Raw genomic sequence first — 20704 nt, 5'->3', positions numbered from 1 at the left:
TATAAAGGCATACATATTTGCATAATTACATGTTTGATTTTTTGATAATGCGGCATACACTACAAAATGTTGCTTCATGTAGAAAGGCATCGTCAAAAAGCACCATCTGCTGTAGTGTTTAATGCACTGCAATGTTTGAAAAATTCTGAAGGTAGATTGGTGCAAATCAAAAGATAAAGCAAAGGAGTTTTGCTGCAAGGGGCTCAGGCATGGAGGAGAGGACACAGTACAAGACCTTTTGTTAGGCTGTCTTCTGCTTCTCTCTGGCTAATTTTAAATAAAATCTTCAGGGGACAAAGGTAAAAGACAACAGAGCAGCACATCCTACAGCCGACAGAACACAAGACTCATAACTTGAGAGCATTTGGCATAAACACATTTTTGATGTTTTCACTCAAAAAAAAATCAGTAATATATGCAATGAAGGAATTATAAAAGAAATCAAACTTAACAAGAATGAAACTTTTCAAAGGAATCTCTATTAAGCATCACAATAGCTCAAAAGACATAGAACTCGGAAGTAAGAATATCACCATATTTTCTCAATTCAAAAGAAGAAGCCACCTGATAGTCAGTAATATCTGACCATGTCTGAGCAACTCTAACAGAAGCCCAAACGGTTCAGGAAGTCTGATGCTAGGATTGCAGAAGTAAATGTGTATCTTAGATTACAAGAAAAAGCAAGCACTTCTAGGCTGAGAGCTGCTAGCCCACACTTCTTGTATCCTAAAAATATGCATCATTTTGATTAGCACTACATGTCTATCATTTTAATACCTGAGGCTTTTTTTCAAAGTGGATTTTGAGACAAGACATTAATCAAATGTAGTTGTAATTGTTTGTAATATTCTGCCATCCTGAGGAGTTTTATGCATGCATCCAGAATACACACACACACAGAGAAAAGGGTCATCTGTGGCTTTTTCCAAGTCTGTTGCTACCTCTGAGCTATGCTGTGAACATTTTTGGACACTGTGCTGGGTAGTAAAGCACAGCACAAAGCCAAGACACGGAGGATCTGGCAGGGAAGTCAATAGGCATGTACTAGCCTGTTGCTTCCCAGTAGGAGCTCATTCCTTCACAAATTGGCCTTTGGTAAGCAGTGTGATTCATTGCTCAGGGACTGGATTACAAGCTGGAAACCAGCTGACAGAACTTGGGCAACTCATTTCACTTCTCCATGCTATCCATTTTCCTTCCTCCTGTTTTTCACATCACATTAGTTGAAAATTATAAAACTCTTCAGGGCAAGAAGGAATTTTTCATAATACAAGTTTCCAGCATGTTGGTTATTAAACAAGCTTTTATCTCTGGGCACCTCAAGGTAAACCAGGATACAAACAACAGTTGGATTATATGCTCTGTGTGGGATAAATACCAAGTCAATTAAAAAGCATCTTTAACAACACAATCTGACTATAAAGTCCAGCAGTCAAGAACAGCATCTGGCTCCAAGATGTATTCTGCAGTCTATGACACCAAAGAGCTTCAGAAAAAGATGAAAATTTGTCCAGATACCTGAAGGAAAAATGTGGTTGTGTGAATGCAAATATCTCAAAGCCTTCTGTGCCCAAACCACAACAGCTTGCATGCAGATTCATTGAAACCAAAAGGATGGCCACAGAACTGGAAGCCCTAAAGCTGCATTGCTGGCCCATTAGGCTATGCTACATCTGGACTATAATAAATTTACATTTCCACCAAGAAAACAGCCACTGTTGTGTAGTTATGAGACAGATTTTGTTTCACATTATGAGGCAGAATGTGCTTGAGTCTCCTGTTATGCATCAGATAATTAAACATCCAGGTTTCTTACAGTGACTTATCAGGTAAGTTATATCAATTATAGCTTGGCATCAGAGATGCTGAACACCCACACTGTCATTGACTTAGATCAGCAGTGTGAAATCCAATGCTTCTGAAAATCAAATCCTTTGCATGTCTTCCAAAAGAGTATGAAAACTTTTTTTTTTAATAACAAACATATTGTTGTTTGCACACAGTTCATGAAAACTCAAACATGTATCTGTTGTTTTTTTCCCCATACCAGTCATTTACTGGATTGAACTGGACTGCACTATGATGCAGTGCCATTCCCTCTGCCTGCACTTGAAGCAGAAACTGAATGATTTCTTGCTCGTCAGGTACCTGTACTGAAATGATAACATTGTATTTATAGCATAGTATTGAAAATAGCCTCAAATTATAACAAAGCCTCAAAGGCATCTGTATTTCTTTCCCACTGAAGTCTCTACGTGCATTTGGTCATAGCACTCAAAAAGGAAACAAAACCAGCCAGGCAGACACAAATCTTTAGAAACAATGAGTTTCCCTTTTGTGCCTTAATATTCTGCTCTTGGTGAGCTTCTCTAACAAAGTCTGCACTAATCGTTGCTGGAATCAGCACAGCAGTGGCTGCTAAGCAAAGTCTTTTTCTCCACCCTCTCTGCACTAGGCAGACAGGGTTTTCATTACATATATCATTTTCAACTTGCTGCAGTGATTCCACAAAGACAGGAGGATTTAGAAAGCTAATGAATGGGGGTGGGGAGCAGGCTAGACTTGGAGCTTCAGTGCTAATGTTAAAGACTAGATACTACGAGGCACTACACAAGGCACTGCCACTGATTTTATTTTCATTGCATGGCACTGACAGACTGATAGCCAAATCATTCATCTCCAGTTAATTAATCAAATTTGGGGAGGGGGATTTTTTTTTTTTGTTTGTTTGAACATTTATTGCTTCAGGATTTAGGGCAAGGCTCATTGGTCATTGCTGTGCCCTGGTTGTTATTGTGCTGCAATGACAGCAAAATTATCTATCTTTTGTTGCTAATTAAGAACAGAAGTGAAGAGTAGGTTTGGTCTGAATATACTATAGTATCTAGGGACCATTTACTACATCATAAGGAGATGCAAGAGATGCTGTAACTCAGTATATCTACAAGTCTCTTGCTGCTTTATTATTAGGAAAAAACTTCATCTTGTAACTCAACTGACATGAAGTTAGCCGTTTATAAGTAAGATTAACATGAATGAGAAAAAAACCCATTTCCCTTCCTCTCCCCAGATGAAAATCCCTTTTCAAGCTCCCTTCCAGCACAGAACTCTGTTTCACCAATATCAGTACCCTTGCTGCTGTTCAGCAGCTTGATCTGTCTAACTCACCTTTTGCAGACATGTCATCAATATTGCCTGCCACTTGGGAGAACAGACTACACTGATTACAAAATACTGGTTCTATAAATCTGATAATTTTAATGATAAAATGGGATATTTTAGGCTTTCTTGTCCCTGAAGAACCAAGAACAATTGCAGATTGATTGTAAACCAATTAAGAACCTTAGAGCTATAAGTTGTGAATATAATTTCTTTCTCCTAGGGGAAGAAAACAAACAAACGAAAAAAATAATTTTCTAGTTCTTAGCTCTCCGCATAATAATTTATGATGTGAAGCTGTTAACTCAGATCTGAATGCTGAATTATGACTTCAACTTTCTCAAGCCATAGTTAACACCAGATCCTACTCAGCTGCCTCTTTCAATGACCAAGATTCACTGACGTGTCAGGCAGAGAGGGAAGAAAGTGTTGAACACCATAGAACAGGCATATAGCCAAGCACAAGTAGTTTTGCTGTTTAGGGGATGTCCTCTGCAGCACTTCACAGAAATTAAACACTAGTTGTAGTCACTGGGCCCACTTCAACACTGATTCCCTCCTTAAATGCAGAATATTGGACCCTTGAGGAGCCTCAGGGTATGGTACAACCTTTGAGAAGGTGTTCTCCAGACTGACCACAGCGATATACTCCCCTTAGGGCAGGTCACCACTGTCCTTAGAGCTGAATGAAAATGACAAGGATTAGTTAATACCCTTTATTTTACATTTAAGGCTCTCCCTGCAACTATATCCTGCTGCCAATGCTCAGTTAATAGGCTCCTGTAGTGAATAACATCATGTGCTCTGTCAATTATTAATAATGAGACAAGCGTTTTCACATCAGAATGCCAACTTGTAATGTGATGAGCCTGTATTGTACGAGTGTATCAAAGCTCAGTCTCATAACATCACTAGTTTGCTAAGTGAACTTTGAACAGGATTTATTCCCCAGTCTGTTCAGTCCTAATTTTCATGATTTTTGAAAACAGAAAATGCCTTTTCCTTGGCAACATTTTTAGATTATGGTTTGTATTTTAGGTGCTTGATTTACTGCTGCATTGCATTTATTCTAACACATCATTGATCCCTTGTCTCATACTTCAGATTTAGTTACTTTTTTACTGTATAATTTCTAGGTGACAGTGGCTATCCAGGACAGAAACAGCTGATGGATCTAATTTGATTTTGCCCTTATACCAGCAGAAGTTCACTTACTCAGAATTCATTGATCACTTAAGGGTCTTCTGGGATTGTGAAATCTCATTCTCAGTGTCTTTTCCAATTGTCAAAGCACAGACTCAATACCACATTTGACATCCTTGCAGCCTGCCTAGTTCTGCATAACACAGCAGTCAACCATGGGGTTATAGTCAATGATGGGACTCTCATAAAGGATGACAAGGCTAAATCTTACTGACTTCAGACATGCCAAAAAGGTGGATCTTTCTGAAAGGTGGGTTTGCTGATGATAAGCAAGGGGCAGCTCAGTGACAGCCATATCTTTAACAAGGAATGGGAAGAACTGGGAAAGGATGATTAGAGACGGGAAAGTCAGAGAGTAAAGAAAGAGGAAAATGCAGAAGGAGTTTTACACAAAGATCCATAGGTCTAAAAGCAAAGAAATTGCACTACTTAGTGTAGGAAGATGGTTGAATTCCTCCATCTTGGCTTACTGTTCCCAGCTAAACACAAGACAGTGTCCTGTGCACATCCCATCCAGTTCAGTGGCAGGACAGCAAGCCTGGTGGAGGGTATTGTCAGAACAACAATCACTTTTAAAGTGGTTCTAAAGATCTTCCAGTCACTAAGTGCACACAAACAGGCAAGACAAGGTTAATGAAACTTCAACAACTGTTTATGTTCAGTAAGATTACTTCATCCTGAGTTTTTGTAAGCAGATAAGGTGGAAAAGAAAGACATTGGGAAAGTGGATGACATTTAAAAGAAGCAGTATGAAAGTCCTCCATTATGAGAATAAAGACAACTATTTTGTCAACAGCAAACACATTTATCTTCACCTGGGAAAAACAACTGATAGCTCCTGTTACCTGAGGGAATTCTAAACCTTGAGCTGAGCACCTACTGCACAATTTTGCAAATATTCATCAATATTTAGGTTACCAGTTTTGGAACAAATGCATTACCAAATATGAGTTTCTTTCACAGTAACACATATTATAATCAGAACAGACACTCTTTAATCACAGATTGTTTTCTGAACACATTTGCCAGTCTCATTTCAAACTGTTTGAGCACCTGAGCTTTCATTTCTCCTCTCTGGAAAGTATTCACTATCCTAAATGCAGCCAGCTATGCTGAGTAACTTTGCTCTGATAGGCATTGTTCATTTTCTCTTTTTTTCACTCATCCTTTGGAGGACATGAAAATAATTTTCTCCCTGTGTGCTTAAAACCCTTCCACAATAATCAGCTGCTCCATCTCCTTGTCATAATCTTGTTTATATTCAAATAGGCACCAGTGTTGCTGTGCCCCATCAAGAGACTTGGTCAATAGCTCCAAAAACACAAAAGTCACAGGGGAAAATGATGGGGAATTACATTCCCAGTAAAATGGTATTTAAAATCCCTTGCTTGGCTTGCAGACTATGATACTTTCATTTAGAACTACTGGTTTATTTCAAATGGAATTTTATTCAAACAGAATGAAAGCATAGCTTCTGAGGCAAGAGCTGAAACCTTGGAACAGAAGGGGAGTGATCCCATACTTAACATCACCACTCAGGGCTGTGATCACTGTCTATTTTGCTACAAACACACTCTGCAGCCTTAGTCAAGTTGCTAGGGGTTTTTGTGGCTTAATCCCCCATCTCTGAGATAACTACAACTTAGAGTGCCTATCTCATAGGTACACAGTGAGGATGAATGCATTAAAAAAGAATTAATATATCACAATATAGTGATAGGAGTTCAATACCCTGCATACAGAGTAATTTATCTTTTTGTCTCCTGAATCAAGTACAGTTTCTAGGTGTGTGCAAAAATAAAAGCTTAATCTATTAATATATAAAGAAACCAGTCTTCATCCCTACATTCCTGTCTATGAAAACATGAACAGAAATACAAACTTCTGCATATAGAGGGGAAATACTGCGGTAGAAAAGAACAGAATTTTTCCTTAATTACAATGGGCTTAAGACAAGGATAGGAACCACAAACTACATAAATAATCTGTTTGTTTCAAAAGCATAAACAAGAAACACAACAAAATCAAACAACTGTACAACAAATTCATATATAAAGTAGATATAGAAGTATTTAGACACATTTGAAAAAAGACATTGCTTAATGCTATCTTGTGCAAGGAATACACTGTAATTTACAAGTATATGAATTATATACTATTCCCAGGGTGAAACCTCTGTATTTCTTGCTCCAAACTACTCTGCCTATAAACTAGCTTTATTAGAGTTTAGCAATGTTAGGGAAAAAAAATAAAGGTAATGTCTACAGCTCCCATTAAAAACCAGATCATACATCTTACAGTGATTATATTGTAATATAATATAAAAAATGAGTTTTCACCAAATATTCAAAATTATAGATTTATTCAAATTCCCAGAGAAAAATCAAACTTGTGAATTGTGCAGATTATATAGCAAATAAAATATTTATTGTTGCACAATGTATATTGTTAACTGTGTTGACTACTTTTCACCAAGGTGCCAAAGAAATGAAAAATTAACTAGTGCAGAATATAAAATAGGGGAGGTTTGAGTCCTAGAGCTAGTTCATGAGCATACAAAACAGATTGTATTCAGAGCTGTAATACAGAAATTCTTCAGTGAAGAAGACACCAGAGCTGAATACCTGACAGCAGAACAAAACAGAGAACAGCATTAAAGCCTTGTAGTTGAGGTGCTGCATGCAAATGCAGGAAGAGCTGAATTAGTAATGTTGACGGTCTTGCTAACGTAGACAGTGGCTGTGTCAATGAATGTTTTAATGACATCTTACTCGTTTTAAGGACTAAGAAGTACATACATGCAGCCTGATGGAATTCTGGAAGTACAGTGAACATGTGGTTTAAAAATCTCTCAGGTTTACACAAACAGGTAAATATTTGAATATCCTCCTCCTCTGCAACTTCAGAAACTGATCTATAAAAATCACACATGTGGTTTGAGGTGCACATTCTTGTTTTCAGCATTAACCATAATCACTGCCTATGAACCTCCTATGGTCTACCATTTATTCTTTTACAAAATTTACATGAATATTCATTTAAACATCAGTTATGGGGCACCAAATGTTGACCATGCTATGAAGGGAAAAATTGAATAAACCCCAAAATTTTTAAAAAATCCTCTAGATATTTTGACCCTTAATGCTGCAACTTCAAATGTACCCTTTTGTCCTCTTGATCTTGAGATGACTTACAGAACTTTCTAATGGAGGACAAGGATAAGATGTAGGCTGGCAGCACCAGACAGAGTAGGACTCAGGCTGTTGCTCCAGCTGTGCTGCACAGAAGGGCATTTCTGACCTGACCTAGCCATTCACAAATTACAGGGGAAAAAAAACAGAGACACCAATACTCTGGAGTGACAATTTTCATCCTGGCCCTTGCCCTCTCTATTTCAGCTTTTCCTCTTCCAGCCTTTAGCACAGACCACACCAAGTGTGAAAGTGCAATTGCACAGTCAGAGTAGTGAGCATGTGCCAGCCTGACAAAGTGCTGAAAAAACAGCATTCGAGCTCTACCCTATTCTGCAGCCATGGCCCAGCTGGATCCACACTCCTGCCCACCCTCCTCCACAGCAGCAGATTCCTCAAGCTGGAGGTAGGGACACCCTCTCCTCTGTGGGAGAAAGCCCAGGCTGCTGGAAGAGCAAAAATATGTTCTGCCTCATCCTCCATAGCCCTATTCACCCTCAAAGCACCATGGTGCTGATGACTGGCCAGGAAAAGCAGCTGCCTCTTAAGGGTCAGAATTTAAAGACAATTGTCTTTCATCTCTCACCTTAATTGGTAACACTTCTTGATACTGAATGACATTATATATTACATATATGAATATATTTGACAATTAAAAACCTTACTGAATATTTCATACTTACCTATCCTAAAGAAACTGGTCCTTAGGCTACACTAGCTCATGATAAAAGAAAAATTATTTGACGACATTTCAGAAAGCCCTTGGGGATGTGCTGGCTTTCTCCAGTCAGGCACACAGCAGCCACAAGTCTTGCTTTTTGAAGAGGAGGACAAAACAGATGGAATTAATTGAAAAATGCAGGTTAGATATTCACTTAGAATACAATTCCTATATTTTTAATTGCTTGTTCTGTCAGCACTTGACACCTGCACATTTTTAAAATCTTTTTGATTTGCACTGAAGCAGCTGGATTATGCCATCAGACAGCATGAACTCAGTGCAAAACACTGTATTGTCTGTGTGTTCCCGATGTGCAAGGCAGGAGAGAGGAGCATGAGTATGCTTGGAAGAGATAAACCCTGTCCCAACATCCTTCTGCTTAGACAGACTAAGACCATGTACCTACACAACATCAGGGCCAGATCCAAAAAATCCACGTGTCTAAAACTAGGTTCCTAAATCAATGCTTGAGATGCCTAAAAAACAATCTCATGTGAAATTTAAATCATGAAGAAGCTCTCTTGAGACCAGTCAAAGTTTCAGTGTTTCTGAATCCACTTTGGTACCCAAGTCCAGGTTCTCATTTTAAGAAATCCTGGACTAGAACCTGACCCATCTTGATGTTTAAATGCACTACAGAGCAGAAAAAGTGGAACAGGGCTGGACACCTGCACAAATGGGCAGGCAGCAGCCAGGCAGAGCAGTCATTCCACCCCACTGATTTACTGCTGTGGAAGGAACCTCTCTGCTGAGGATAAAGACAGGCAAAGCACAGAAAATTTGCAGCTTTTTACACACACTAAGCAAAAGGATTAAAAACACCATATAGAACAAAGATTTACAATAGAACAGCCACACAACTCTGTAGAAGGAACAAAGGTTTCATAAAAGAATAAATGAAAAAAAAAAAAATTCCTGAGACTATAGGCAGCCCTAGAGACTTTTAAGTGTTAGTCAGACCAAAGGCTGCCAGATGCTTCCAGAGTCCTGACTGCTCACTAGGGAGCTCAGGCCTTTCCAATGGGGCGAGGTAGATCAGCTGGAGACTAAAGGGTACAGAGCTCCCCAGAGAAAGACTTTTTTGTTATGTTTGGGATTAAGTGTGTTTCCTTCAAAAGACATGGTCTGAGGCTCCAGTATGTTTTCTACTTAGAAATTTTATTACCAGGAAAATAGTGACACTTTTTCTTTCTTTTGACTACTTCCCTTGCTTGAAAAGTTTTGCAAAAACTGATGTCTTGCTAACAGCGGCCAGCTCATGTTAACAAACAACACTCTGCAAGTTCTGTCTTTAACAAACTAACTCAGGCCATCCAGCCAGAGGAGCTTTCATTCTCATCCTCCATAAATTCTTCCTTTTGTCCCACTCATTTCCTGAAGTAAAGGAAACTAACTGCTCAATTATTCTCTTTTTCTCACCTTTCCTCTAAATTCTTTATATCTTAGATTTTGCAATCTGAAGATTAAAGCTTATTTCCATACAAAAGTACAGTAAGGTGAAGCTCTTGTAAATCTAGTATCTAATAGACATACACCACAGACAATGTACAATAAATGCCTTTATCATACCTTCCTTACCTCTAGCACAGTCCTTTGCCAGCCCCAAGAAGTTCTTAGCATGGATCACCTGCTCATCCCCACAACACTCTTGAAGCCATGGGAGCTGAGCTGCTCGCAGTAAAAAGTGCTTTGAGCACATTATATCATTTTACTTGTCTGCGTTTGTCAATCTCTCTTGAAGTGATAACAGACAAAAGTTCCCCAAATAATAAATAACCAAAACAACATTTGAAGTGAAATTCTCATACCTACTTTGGGCTGCTTGTTTGAAGCAACAGCAGTGGTTGTGTGGACAGTGCATGGACTCCAGAATTGGATGTGATATGCAGCCAGAAAAACAGTTCACTTTTTGACCATCTATTCTCCAGGGAGCACTAGCAGATGACAGAGTTCTGTGGAAAAGAGAAGTTCATTACTTTAAAGCCTAAGCAAAAAAATATTAGGAACATGTAACGAAATGCAAAGGCAGAAGGTAAGGCTGCCTTTCATTAGGAAGAGGCACACCACTGCAAAAACACCCCTTATCCTCATGGGAATGCTGCCATGAAGCAATCCTGTGACTCCCAGGGAGGTTCAGACCTTCATGTTGGAGGCACTGCTACCAGAAACAACCATTTATTTTCTATTATTTACTCAACTCAGGAAAAATAATTACTTTCTTCATTGCTCCATTTTTTCTTTAAAGTGATATAAAACTTCACAGATCAGTGAGAAATTCAGTTAAAATATTATATAAGGTGCTGGTCTTTGGAAAAGCAAGCATCTGGCCTCATGGAAGACCTGAGTGAGAAACAATGAAAATATATGCCTGTCAGACTTGCACACAGCTTTCTTTCTATCTTCAGTTATTATTAAATATTTCAGAATTGCTTGTTCTAAAACAATTCTTTTTAATTTTGTTAAATAATGACAGTAAAATAACCTGAGTAATTCTTACTCTTAAGTTTATCTGATGAGATGGCAATATACAATATACACTGAAGAACCTCAACTTTGGCTTTACAAGCTTTTGTGTTTTAGTTAATCCCAGGACCTCAGTTCAGGGTACCATAGTCTTCATTCATTTACTTTAATTCTATTTCATATGAAGACAAAATAACTCTTAGGACAGATTTTTCATGGGGAATTGCAATGTGTTTGCTATATTTAAGACCTCGTTGAGATAGAAAAATTTTTCATCATGATACATGTTAATATACATATTTCCCTCACTTTTTCTAGAAAGGGATGGTGATACATACATGTGTACATATACACATGTATGTACACACACACATATATATACACACATAAATTTATATCCTTCTATACTAAAAAAATATTAAAGTAAAAACTCCATTAAGGGCAATGATTCATTTACACCTCCAAAAAATATTCCACCAGGGTGTCCCATCCATGCCCAGGACAGGGCACAAAATAAAAACAAGGGATAATCAATTTTTAAAAGCTGAAGAATGACTTAACGAGAGGTACATGAGAATCATTTTTTTCTGAAAGATAGGTTGTTTCTCTTTTCCTACCTCTGACTCAAAAGAGGTGGCTTCAGGTATCTAGTTCAACAAAGGGGGAAAAAATTGCACATTGTTGTCAGATGCAGCTAAGGTTTAGATAAAAATAGTGCACCTCATACAACTTGATGATAATACCCCAACAGGGTAAATTACTACAATGAGCTATTTTCCTGAAATTTAGAGAAGCTCTGTTGCTTCTTGCTAAATTTTCCATGAAGCATATATATGAATATATACAAATGCATATGCTGACACCATCTGAAGTGAGCAGTTCCAACTCCTTTTCCCTACAGCCTCCTCCACACCAGATGACACAAGTCCCCTCTCACTGTGCTGTATCCTCGTGCCTTCCCTTTTCCCAAGAGCATGTGTCACTCCACTGTGGAAATGGAGGCTCAGCACATGGGTCCCAGGACAGCTTCCCCTGGTTGGGGTGGGTGCAGCCAGCCACACCACGGTGCCAGGCTGCACCATGCAGGGCCAGCAGCACTCATGCAGTTGCTTGTTCTTTCTGTCACTCTATGGGAACATGCAGGAAAGCTTCAGACTGGATGACCTGGTATTTGCAGCTGCTTATTGATAATCAAATAAAAATTCAGTGCACGGGAATAAATAAACACATATGGGTTCAGTGCAGATCCTGACCACACACTACACACTCTGATACCAAATGGAAAGGAACCAGTGTTTACCTGTGGTTCTGAGACCAAGTACTGCCATTGCCTAGTAAGTTCAATGTAACTGCTCTGAGACACAAGACAGATGGGATAGAAAGATGTGAAGTGCTACAAATAAAATCTAAAACTGAACTTTTAAATATTCATTCTGAACTATAAAGAGAGCTGTGGCTTTTGTGTGCTACAGATGGCTTGGAAATGCAGTGCAAACAAAGGACCAATTTCTGAATACTCATAGCTGCTCTACTATAATAGCTGGAGGCCCAAAACTCCAGGGGTTTGAGATGATTCAACTAGATCCTCTTACCTGCCAAATTTCATCAAAGCAACATTGCTTTTACCATCTTATAAGGGATGAAAGAAATATGAATAGTGTGGGGTTTTTTAATGAAACATGGACTGCTTAAGCTTGAACAAAAAATTACAATATGAATGGAATGTGCAAGGTAAAGGGAAAACCATCTTTTTATTATACATTCTTAAAGCATCTTATAAGATGAAATCTGTACTTTTTATAGATTGGAAGATTAAATAGAAATATTTCCTAGATTTAGATAAATGAAGGAAACAAAAGCAAAAATAAGCATAATAAGAATCCCTGCCAGTCATAATCAATGAGAAACTGCTGACTGATTGCCAAGTATGGCCTTATGTTTAGACCTAGGAAAGACACATGTGTTTCTTTGTAAAGTAGTGGGGCACGACCTCATCAATCAGAGATTATTCTCTGCATAATAGTTTATGGAAAGAAACGACTAATGCCAGCTCCTCATCTGCCTTGCAGACAGAGGCCAGCTGATATGAATACAACTGGAAGGGGACTAAGCCCAAGTAGCACTGCTGCTATGACCATACACTGCTGTGTGTACGTAGCAGTAAATTTCTAATTATGTACGTAGCAGTAAATTTCTAATGCTGTTAGCCACTAGCAAAGACTATAAAGTGTTTGGCTCGAGAGAGGGGATACCTCACACCTTTTGCATGTATTCGAGCTTCTATAAGAATGGAACTGGATGAAAAAAAATCCAAAAGAAAGATGGAGTGTCTGTGGGGGGAGCAGGGAACACCCAAGAGAGACAGACAACCCCTGAACTGCCAATAGTCCTCCAAACATAGAAGCCACATAAACAAATATGCAGCACGGAATCACAGCTAGAAGTCAGGTTTACGGGTAATTATGAGGTGCCACTACCAGCTGAAGAGAAAGAAAATGAAGGAATAAGAGGAAAAGGCATGAAGGTCTTGACAGAAAATGTAATCTTTCTGCAAAGACAGTGAGAGCCAAGAGATAGCTGCAGCCTGATACCAAGTGATGGGTGAAAGACAACAAGTGGGTTGTGTTATCTGTGAAATCAAGGGAATTAGCCAGGAGGCATGGGCAGAGGGAGGCAGCCTGGATAGCAAGAGCTGTTGGGGAAGGGATGGTTGAACTACTGCTGCATTTGCCAAGGTTAGAGAAAATGGTTCTATGAAAAATCAAGCTAAGATGATGGCAGTTGAGTTATAAGTTTTAACTGCTTCTAGAAAAGACAGCAAAAGTAGCAACTTATGGCAGGAAACCAGCCTGCTGGTTTGGGGAATAGCCCAGGTAAGAGGTGTGAACTGAAAAGAAAACTTGAAACCTTGCTGCAGAGACACAGGATCCTTTACTGCTGGCAGCAAGAGAGGAAGGAGAACTTGGCAAAGCTGGAGGAAGCAGGCCAGAGGACCAGGGCCTCCCCTTCAACCATGTTAGTCTGGTGCTGGGTCTGCATCCATCAGAGTGCAAGTAGGGATTGCAGTCTGACAGTGTGGCTTGGCTTCTGCTCACAGCCAAAACAAAAAAGTGGCAGATGAACTGATAGGAAAGGGCAGGATCCTCTGGCAGAAAATACAGCTTTTCCAATGACCTTGCTGTCCTTTTGAGACTAACTGCTTTCCAGGACAGAGTGTCCCAACAGGACACTTAAATGCCTTCAGCACAGTACAGTATTCAGAGATAAAACTGAACAACTTTTCATGAAATCTGCCTCCAATAAAAACATCTTTATTGCCCTGGGCTAATGTGTAAGTTAGTGAGGGATTATAGTTCAGCTTCTATAGCCATTTTATGTAATAGGGAAAAAAATCCATAGGGACCTCATCTGTTAGTCCTCTAAAATATAAAAAGAAGTGTTAAGCTGCACTTCATCATGGTAACAGGCTATCAGCTATTTTCCTAAACCTTCACACTCACTGCTGTCTTTCTAGGCAGAGCCAATCAAGCTAACTTAATCAACTTCTTGTGACTTGCTGCACTGTGCCCCTTCCTTTTGAACATATATAAATCCTAATTCTTTCTTAATCTCTTACTAAAACACTGGAAGAATGACTGTTCCCCTTCCAGCATACAGATGTGGAAGTTTACAGGCACAGGAGCTGCATACTCCAGGCCCTGTTCCCTGGGGGCTGCAGGTGGCTGGCAGGGCTTGGCAGAGGGCACCACTGCCTCTCCAGGAGCAGTCCTCTCCTGGCTTCTCCTGCTCTTCTTCTAGAGGGAGAGCAGGCATTATAGTGAGGTTATATTTGCATGCTGTAAGGCCACAGTGACTGGTTTGAAAATAAACCTAACCCTGAGGTGAGTTTGCTTGTCTACAAACACATGCATTTGAATGCTTACCCAAACTGCCCCCTTCCAGGATATGGTTTCCTCGTGGACACTGTGATCTGCACTTCCCATCCGATACCTTCTTCTGGGCTGTCTCTGCCCTTCTCATCTGATGGAAATGGGCTTCCCCTGTGTCTCACTTCCCTCTAGTACATTCTCACCTGCAGCCTAAATGTACATATGCAGGCTTGCCTGTGCTGTGCATTACTAAGAGAAAATACTCCAGAATCAGAAGATTAGCTTTAAAATTATAAGTTCATTTCAGTGATCACAAATACAGTTCCCATTGCAGTTTTGGCTCTGTTCGCCTCTGCTGCAGAAAGGGGAAGTCTAGCTCTTCATAAAACACCAAGTGTTCAGTGAGACCCAGAGTGAAAGAGGAGTTATTTTTGTTGGTCTGCTGCCTTCTCTAAAGTCTATAATTTAACAATTCATGCATACATATCACGAGAGGCAGCAGGCCTGTCACCAGCAGTTTGCTGCCTAATGCCTCATGTTTGTAGTAGCAAAGATGTGTCCCCTGTCAGCTCCTACAGAGTGGCAGGCTGAGACCAGGGATTCCACAGGGACAGGTGCTGTCCCATGTCTCTGTGTCTTCATCAAGAGGCAGAGGTGGAACATGCACCATGTGCTGCTCTGGCTTCAGAACACTGCTCTTGGCATCTGTTGGTAAAGTGGGAACTGTCAGGCAGTGCACAAGCAGCAGATACATGCACAGTGGGTGGGTTCACACCACATCCACAGACCAACCTGTGCTCCTGAAGCAAGCAGTTCATCATCCAGTTCCTAGAGTTGTCCTAACACAGTTGACCAGCAGGACCTGTGCTTATAAAGAACTCTTGGGCTCTCTCAAAGTCCTGTCTTTATATAAAGCATAAACCCAGGCATTATCATTCCTTTACCTTCCCAACCAGAAGATGACACCACCAGCATCTCACCATTCCTCCAGTTATGCTATATATGAAGCTTCCACTGCTGTCACAAAAAAAACAAACCAGAGGAAACTCATGCTGTCTACTTTAATGTCCCAATTCCCCAGCCTATGAAAGACTATCTACATTGCAGTACATTTCTGTCGAAGCTTTAACAGTTAACTCTCCCCCAGGAATCACTTGTTATTGGGGAAAGAAGCACTGAAAAATCAAACCCCTTGCTGCACTTGTTTATAGAACAGATCACCAATTCTGGGAGATCAATGAGATAAACATGGCCCAAACTGTTTCCTGTATAATCATAGTAAACTTACAAGGATACTCTTATAAAATGTACTTTAATTGGAGTAGCTTACTTTTTAATTTGCAATTTTAAATGTGAGCATGTTATAACTTGTAGATGAACATTTCTATAAAGATAATTACATATGGCAAGACAGAAAAACTTTTTAAAACATTTTCTCTTGAATGTGTGCCTGAATTCATTTACAACTGTTGCTGCTTTAAACATTTCAGGCAGAATAAGTGGATGGCACTAAACAGCTTAGCTGCAATTATTATGGAATGTCTGAGGTATAATTTCCCCTGCGGTTTTGTTAGGCGTGCAAAATTCATAATTCTGATTTGTGGCAGGTACTTATTACCCATCGCAGGTGGAGATATGCAAATATTATTCTAGTAGGGTTGAACAGTCTTTATTTCCGTATTCAGCTATTAACGAGATTTGTGAGTCTGGTACTCTGGGGCCATTTAATTAATTAGATGGTACAGATAAAATATAAATTGTTTTGTAGGCTACACAATTCCAGTTCTAGAAGATGTAAAATATGGCTAAATGAACTTAGTATGGACTGATTTATTGTTTCATGTATGGCAGAGGGTAAAAGAAAATTCTGCCTGTTATTTTTGCCTGTATAATCCTCTACAACATCCTTGCATTGTCAAGCATTGTGAGAAAGGGATGTTATTTATTTGTCATTATTATTAAGAATGTCTATCAGTTATCCTCTTTATAAAAAACTGCTGGCATGCATCAAGCAAGTTAAAAAATAGGCATGTTCTTTTATGGAAGCCAATATGTGCATGTTTCAGAATAAGCATGTATTTCCAAGACATTTAGATTTGGTAGGATAATATTGTCTCAAGGTCTGACACTTCTATTTTAAATAAATCATTTCCGTGGGATAGATAAGCTAAACTTGCTAGGAGGGAATGCAGAGGGAAGCTACAGCAGCAGTATGTTAGCATCTAGAATTTCAAAGAATTCTATTAACTGGTTAATTCACATATTTCTTTTCCCAAATTATGATCTCTCTACTCCTCCAGAAGATTTCTGGAAAATCTTGAATATAGGAATCGAGGTTAAAAAAACCACAATGTGCTTTTATTCCCCAAAGAGATAGTTATAATGGTGACAATAAAGGAAACAGCACTTACCAGGAGTTACAGCAAAGTACATGGAGAGATATTCACCCTCCCCTCATATGGAGGAAATAAAATGCACGAGGCATGAGACCGGAAATTGTTAGCAAACTGTCAGCATTTAAAGGCAGGCATTGACCATTATATTAGTTTTAAATTGCAGGAAAATACTACACTACACAATTACAGTACTATAAACATTGAATGAAAACCAGTTAGTTTCACTAAAGTAGGAGTATAAACAGCAGTCACTCTTATTGGTTTATTGAACATATTTTGGGGCCCATTCCAGCTGTCTCTATTAGCTCTAATGCAAATGACTTTGCACTGCTATTTTGCCAAGCTCTGGTAGCTGTACTGCTGCAAACAGAGCCTGCTGCTTTGTGTCTGCTGGAGACTTACTGACAAATATGATAAAGGATACATAAAATGAATAACAATACAGAACTGGCACCATACAGAAAAAAGAAAACTAACAGGGGGAATTATACCAGAAGGGTAGGAGCTGGTATGGTTTTGTGCATGTAAATCAAAAGCATACAAGTTTAAAATTAGATACATACCAGCAGTTTCTCTGTTCACATCCCCACAGGGTGGGCAGAGCTGGTCATGGCCCTGCAGCTGCATCCACTGGGACCTGTCCACCTGCCTGGAAGGCTGAAATTAGATTCAGGGCTGACAGACCCCACCAAGGGCTGGGGCTAGGCAAGAACAGGAAGAGTCTCATGGAGATGGGAGCAAAGACATAAAGACTGCCTTTTATCCAAAGAAAGAGCTTCTGACTTTGGAGACATTCTGCACAGAGGAAGTGCAAACTCCTTTGAACAGAGCTAGTCTGCAGAAACAAATAAGTGTAAGGTGTAAAATAAAGCAAGTTAGAAGCAGAAGGCATCGATTGGGATCTGTGGGAAAGGGCCAGTCATATTTCGTGGGGGAGCAGAATTGATCATGTCAGATTACCGTGGCTCCATTTTCTGTAAGAAACGTCAATTGAGTATGTGGTGTGAAATTCCCTGAAGCAGAGGAGGCTGCAAAACCAGGATAATGTGTAGAGAAAAGAGCTATAGGCAACCAAGTCTCAAAATGCACAGGAGAGCAGTGGATGTTTTCATTTCAGCACTGGCACAGGTAACTTCACTTTGGATTGCCTGCTGTGATCTGCACTCTAAGAAACTTGGGGAATCTGGGTGCTGGTGCAGTGGCAGTGCAAGATATATGCACCTTCATGGTGCACTTTTGGGAACACCCAGGAACATCACAATATTCAATTCCTAAACAAACCCTGCCAGCAAGCACCAGAGACTGAGTGAATAGTTTGTGTGGACGAATGGAGCAGAGGTACTGTGACCAGAACTAGAGAAAATGTCAAGGAGGAAAACATATTTCAGTTAAACAGAACAACATAAATGACAGTCATATCTATGGAAAGGTTTTAATAGAAAAACAATAAATACTTCTGGTGCTCAGACACAATGAGGCCAACTAACCTGCAGGCTTTAGATAAAATGCAGCAGAGAATCAAACTCATTTCAATCTCACCTCTCACAGCAGTTACAGAACATGGACTGCATCTCCTTCACATAACAGCAAACTGTTTAGGAAAAAAATTAAGTCTAGAATTCCACAGAGTAAATACACCAGAATAATATTCTGCATTTCAATACTTTAAATTGGATAAACAATACCCCATGGGTAGAATCTTTAAAAGACTATTCCTGCAGAAGATGAAATCTAGAAAACAGTTTTAATTAAATCTTTCCAAGGACTTCATAAAAACCCAGGCACAGCAGCAGTGCTATATGCAGTACCTCCACAGCAGCTCTCAGCTATAGTCCAAAATGAAGGAGGGAGGAGTTCTAGTATTTCCTTTTTTTTTTCCCTAGGTATGCACACAGAAACACATCATTAGTTCAAAATCAATGCACAAATGAGAGATGTGATCAGAGAATTACATCTGTTCACAGTAGCACAGAGAGCAGTGCCATGGGCCAAGGGCAGCTCCTGAGCTATTGAAGGAAGCAGTGCTGCATCAGGCATTTGATGCCTCTCAACTCAGAGGGAACTGCTGCCTGCTGGTGGGTGATTATCACCAGCATTTTTTCAGAATAATGTAAGAAGTAAGCAATGTTTTAGGTGACACTGTAATATCTACCAGGCATAGTATTTGCAGAGGAATAATGGAGCAAAAATGCCTGTGTGAAGAACCTCTGCTCCACCCAGAGACATTGCTGGGCAGGCATCACTCCCCTCCCACAGCAAGTGCTCCTCAGCACCAGAAGCCCAGTGGATGAGCCCAAACCCACCTGCAGAGAACCATATGGCCAGCTGGGAGCAGTCACAGGCACTTGAGGCCATGTTCCCACTCTGGGCAGCAAGGCAGGAGGCTGAGACCCACTCAGTGCCTACGGGATCAGAGACACACAGCACCTCAGCCACCATGGTGCCACTGCACCAATGTGCTCAGGATGAGCAGCACCATTTGCTTTGAGTCCAGCTGAAAAACTTCCCCCCACACCCAGAACACTAGCACAGAATTTCTGCACTCCTGTCATACGCAACAAAACACTGTTCATCACAAAAGGCTGGGTGAGGGCTGACTGGCCATTTTGAGAGCACTGGAAATCAATCTAAAACTCTGTGCCTGGATTTAGATGATGAGCTAAACCAAGAGCAGAGGGTGTACTTGAGAAGAAAACAACAAACAACAACGAAACATTACCTTGCAGGAAAAATATGATAAGCAGCCTAAACCAAAACAGTGCCCAGCCCCATCAAACCACCAGTTTGTTGACAATTCCCTGCCTCCTGTTACAACAGCTATGTTTATTCACATCTAGTGGTTTTTAAGCTGTACATTCAGCCAGCACAGCTCAGTGTAGCTCCCCTGCCACCACAGTACAGCAAGGCTGCAAACATGACTTGAGCAAGGTAAGCTCAATTTACAGACACTAGGAAAGCATTCAAAAATTAATGCAACTAATCTCCTGGTTTCACTTGACAGGAGGTAAATTATTGATCTTTTCAATATGAAAGCACCAAAAAGAACAAACTCAGAACCGCACACTTTCATGTGCACCCTTGCCTCTTCTTGTCAAACTTAAAACAGTCTTATCCAAAGGGCTGCAGGGACAGTTGAGAAACACATGTTAGCCCTGTACATTTTAATCATGGTGCGAGCAAAAGATGCTCCAAGAAGCCTGTGGTTGTGTAAACAAGAAAGAGCATCACCTGAACCCAGAGCACAAGCCCATACTTACATGCAGGAGACTGGCAGTTTAGGCTTTTGGAGTCTTTTCTTAATCTTTAACAAGCAATTGAAGATCTACAGCTTTACAGCCAAAGCCTGGTACAGGCACTGATACATCACCTATGCTTCTCACTCAAGGGACAAGCCTGTTTTATTAACCAAACTTCCTTTTTCCTCATTTTCCCCCTTCTGGTAGCTCCCCACACTGCAGAGGCTGACACTCTATGGAGTGAAAGCCTCCTGCACAGCAGCCGCCCTCTCACACCTGCCTGCTTTCTTCCACATAATCACCACAAAAATGTGGCATGGGAAGTTCCATCCCCAATAGGTAATGTGTAAGAGAAGAACACAAAATAACCCTACTAACAGTCCCCAATATTTTTAGTCCCCTAGTTATTCACTGACTTCATTGTGGAAAAAGGAGCAATTCCTTGAGGACAGGTCATTTTTCCTTG

Source organism: Prinia subflava, chromosome 10 (genome assembly GCF_021018805.1).
Source record: "Prinia subflava isolate CZ2003 ecotype Zambia chromosome 10, Cam_Psub_1.2, whole genome shotgun sequence".
Lineage (NCBI taxonomy): Eukaryota > Metazoa > Chordata > Aves > Passeriformes > Cisticolidae > Prinia > Prinia subflava.
Note: the sequence above shows the minus strand (reverse complement) of the source record.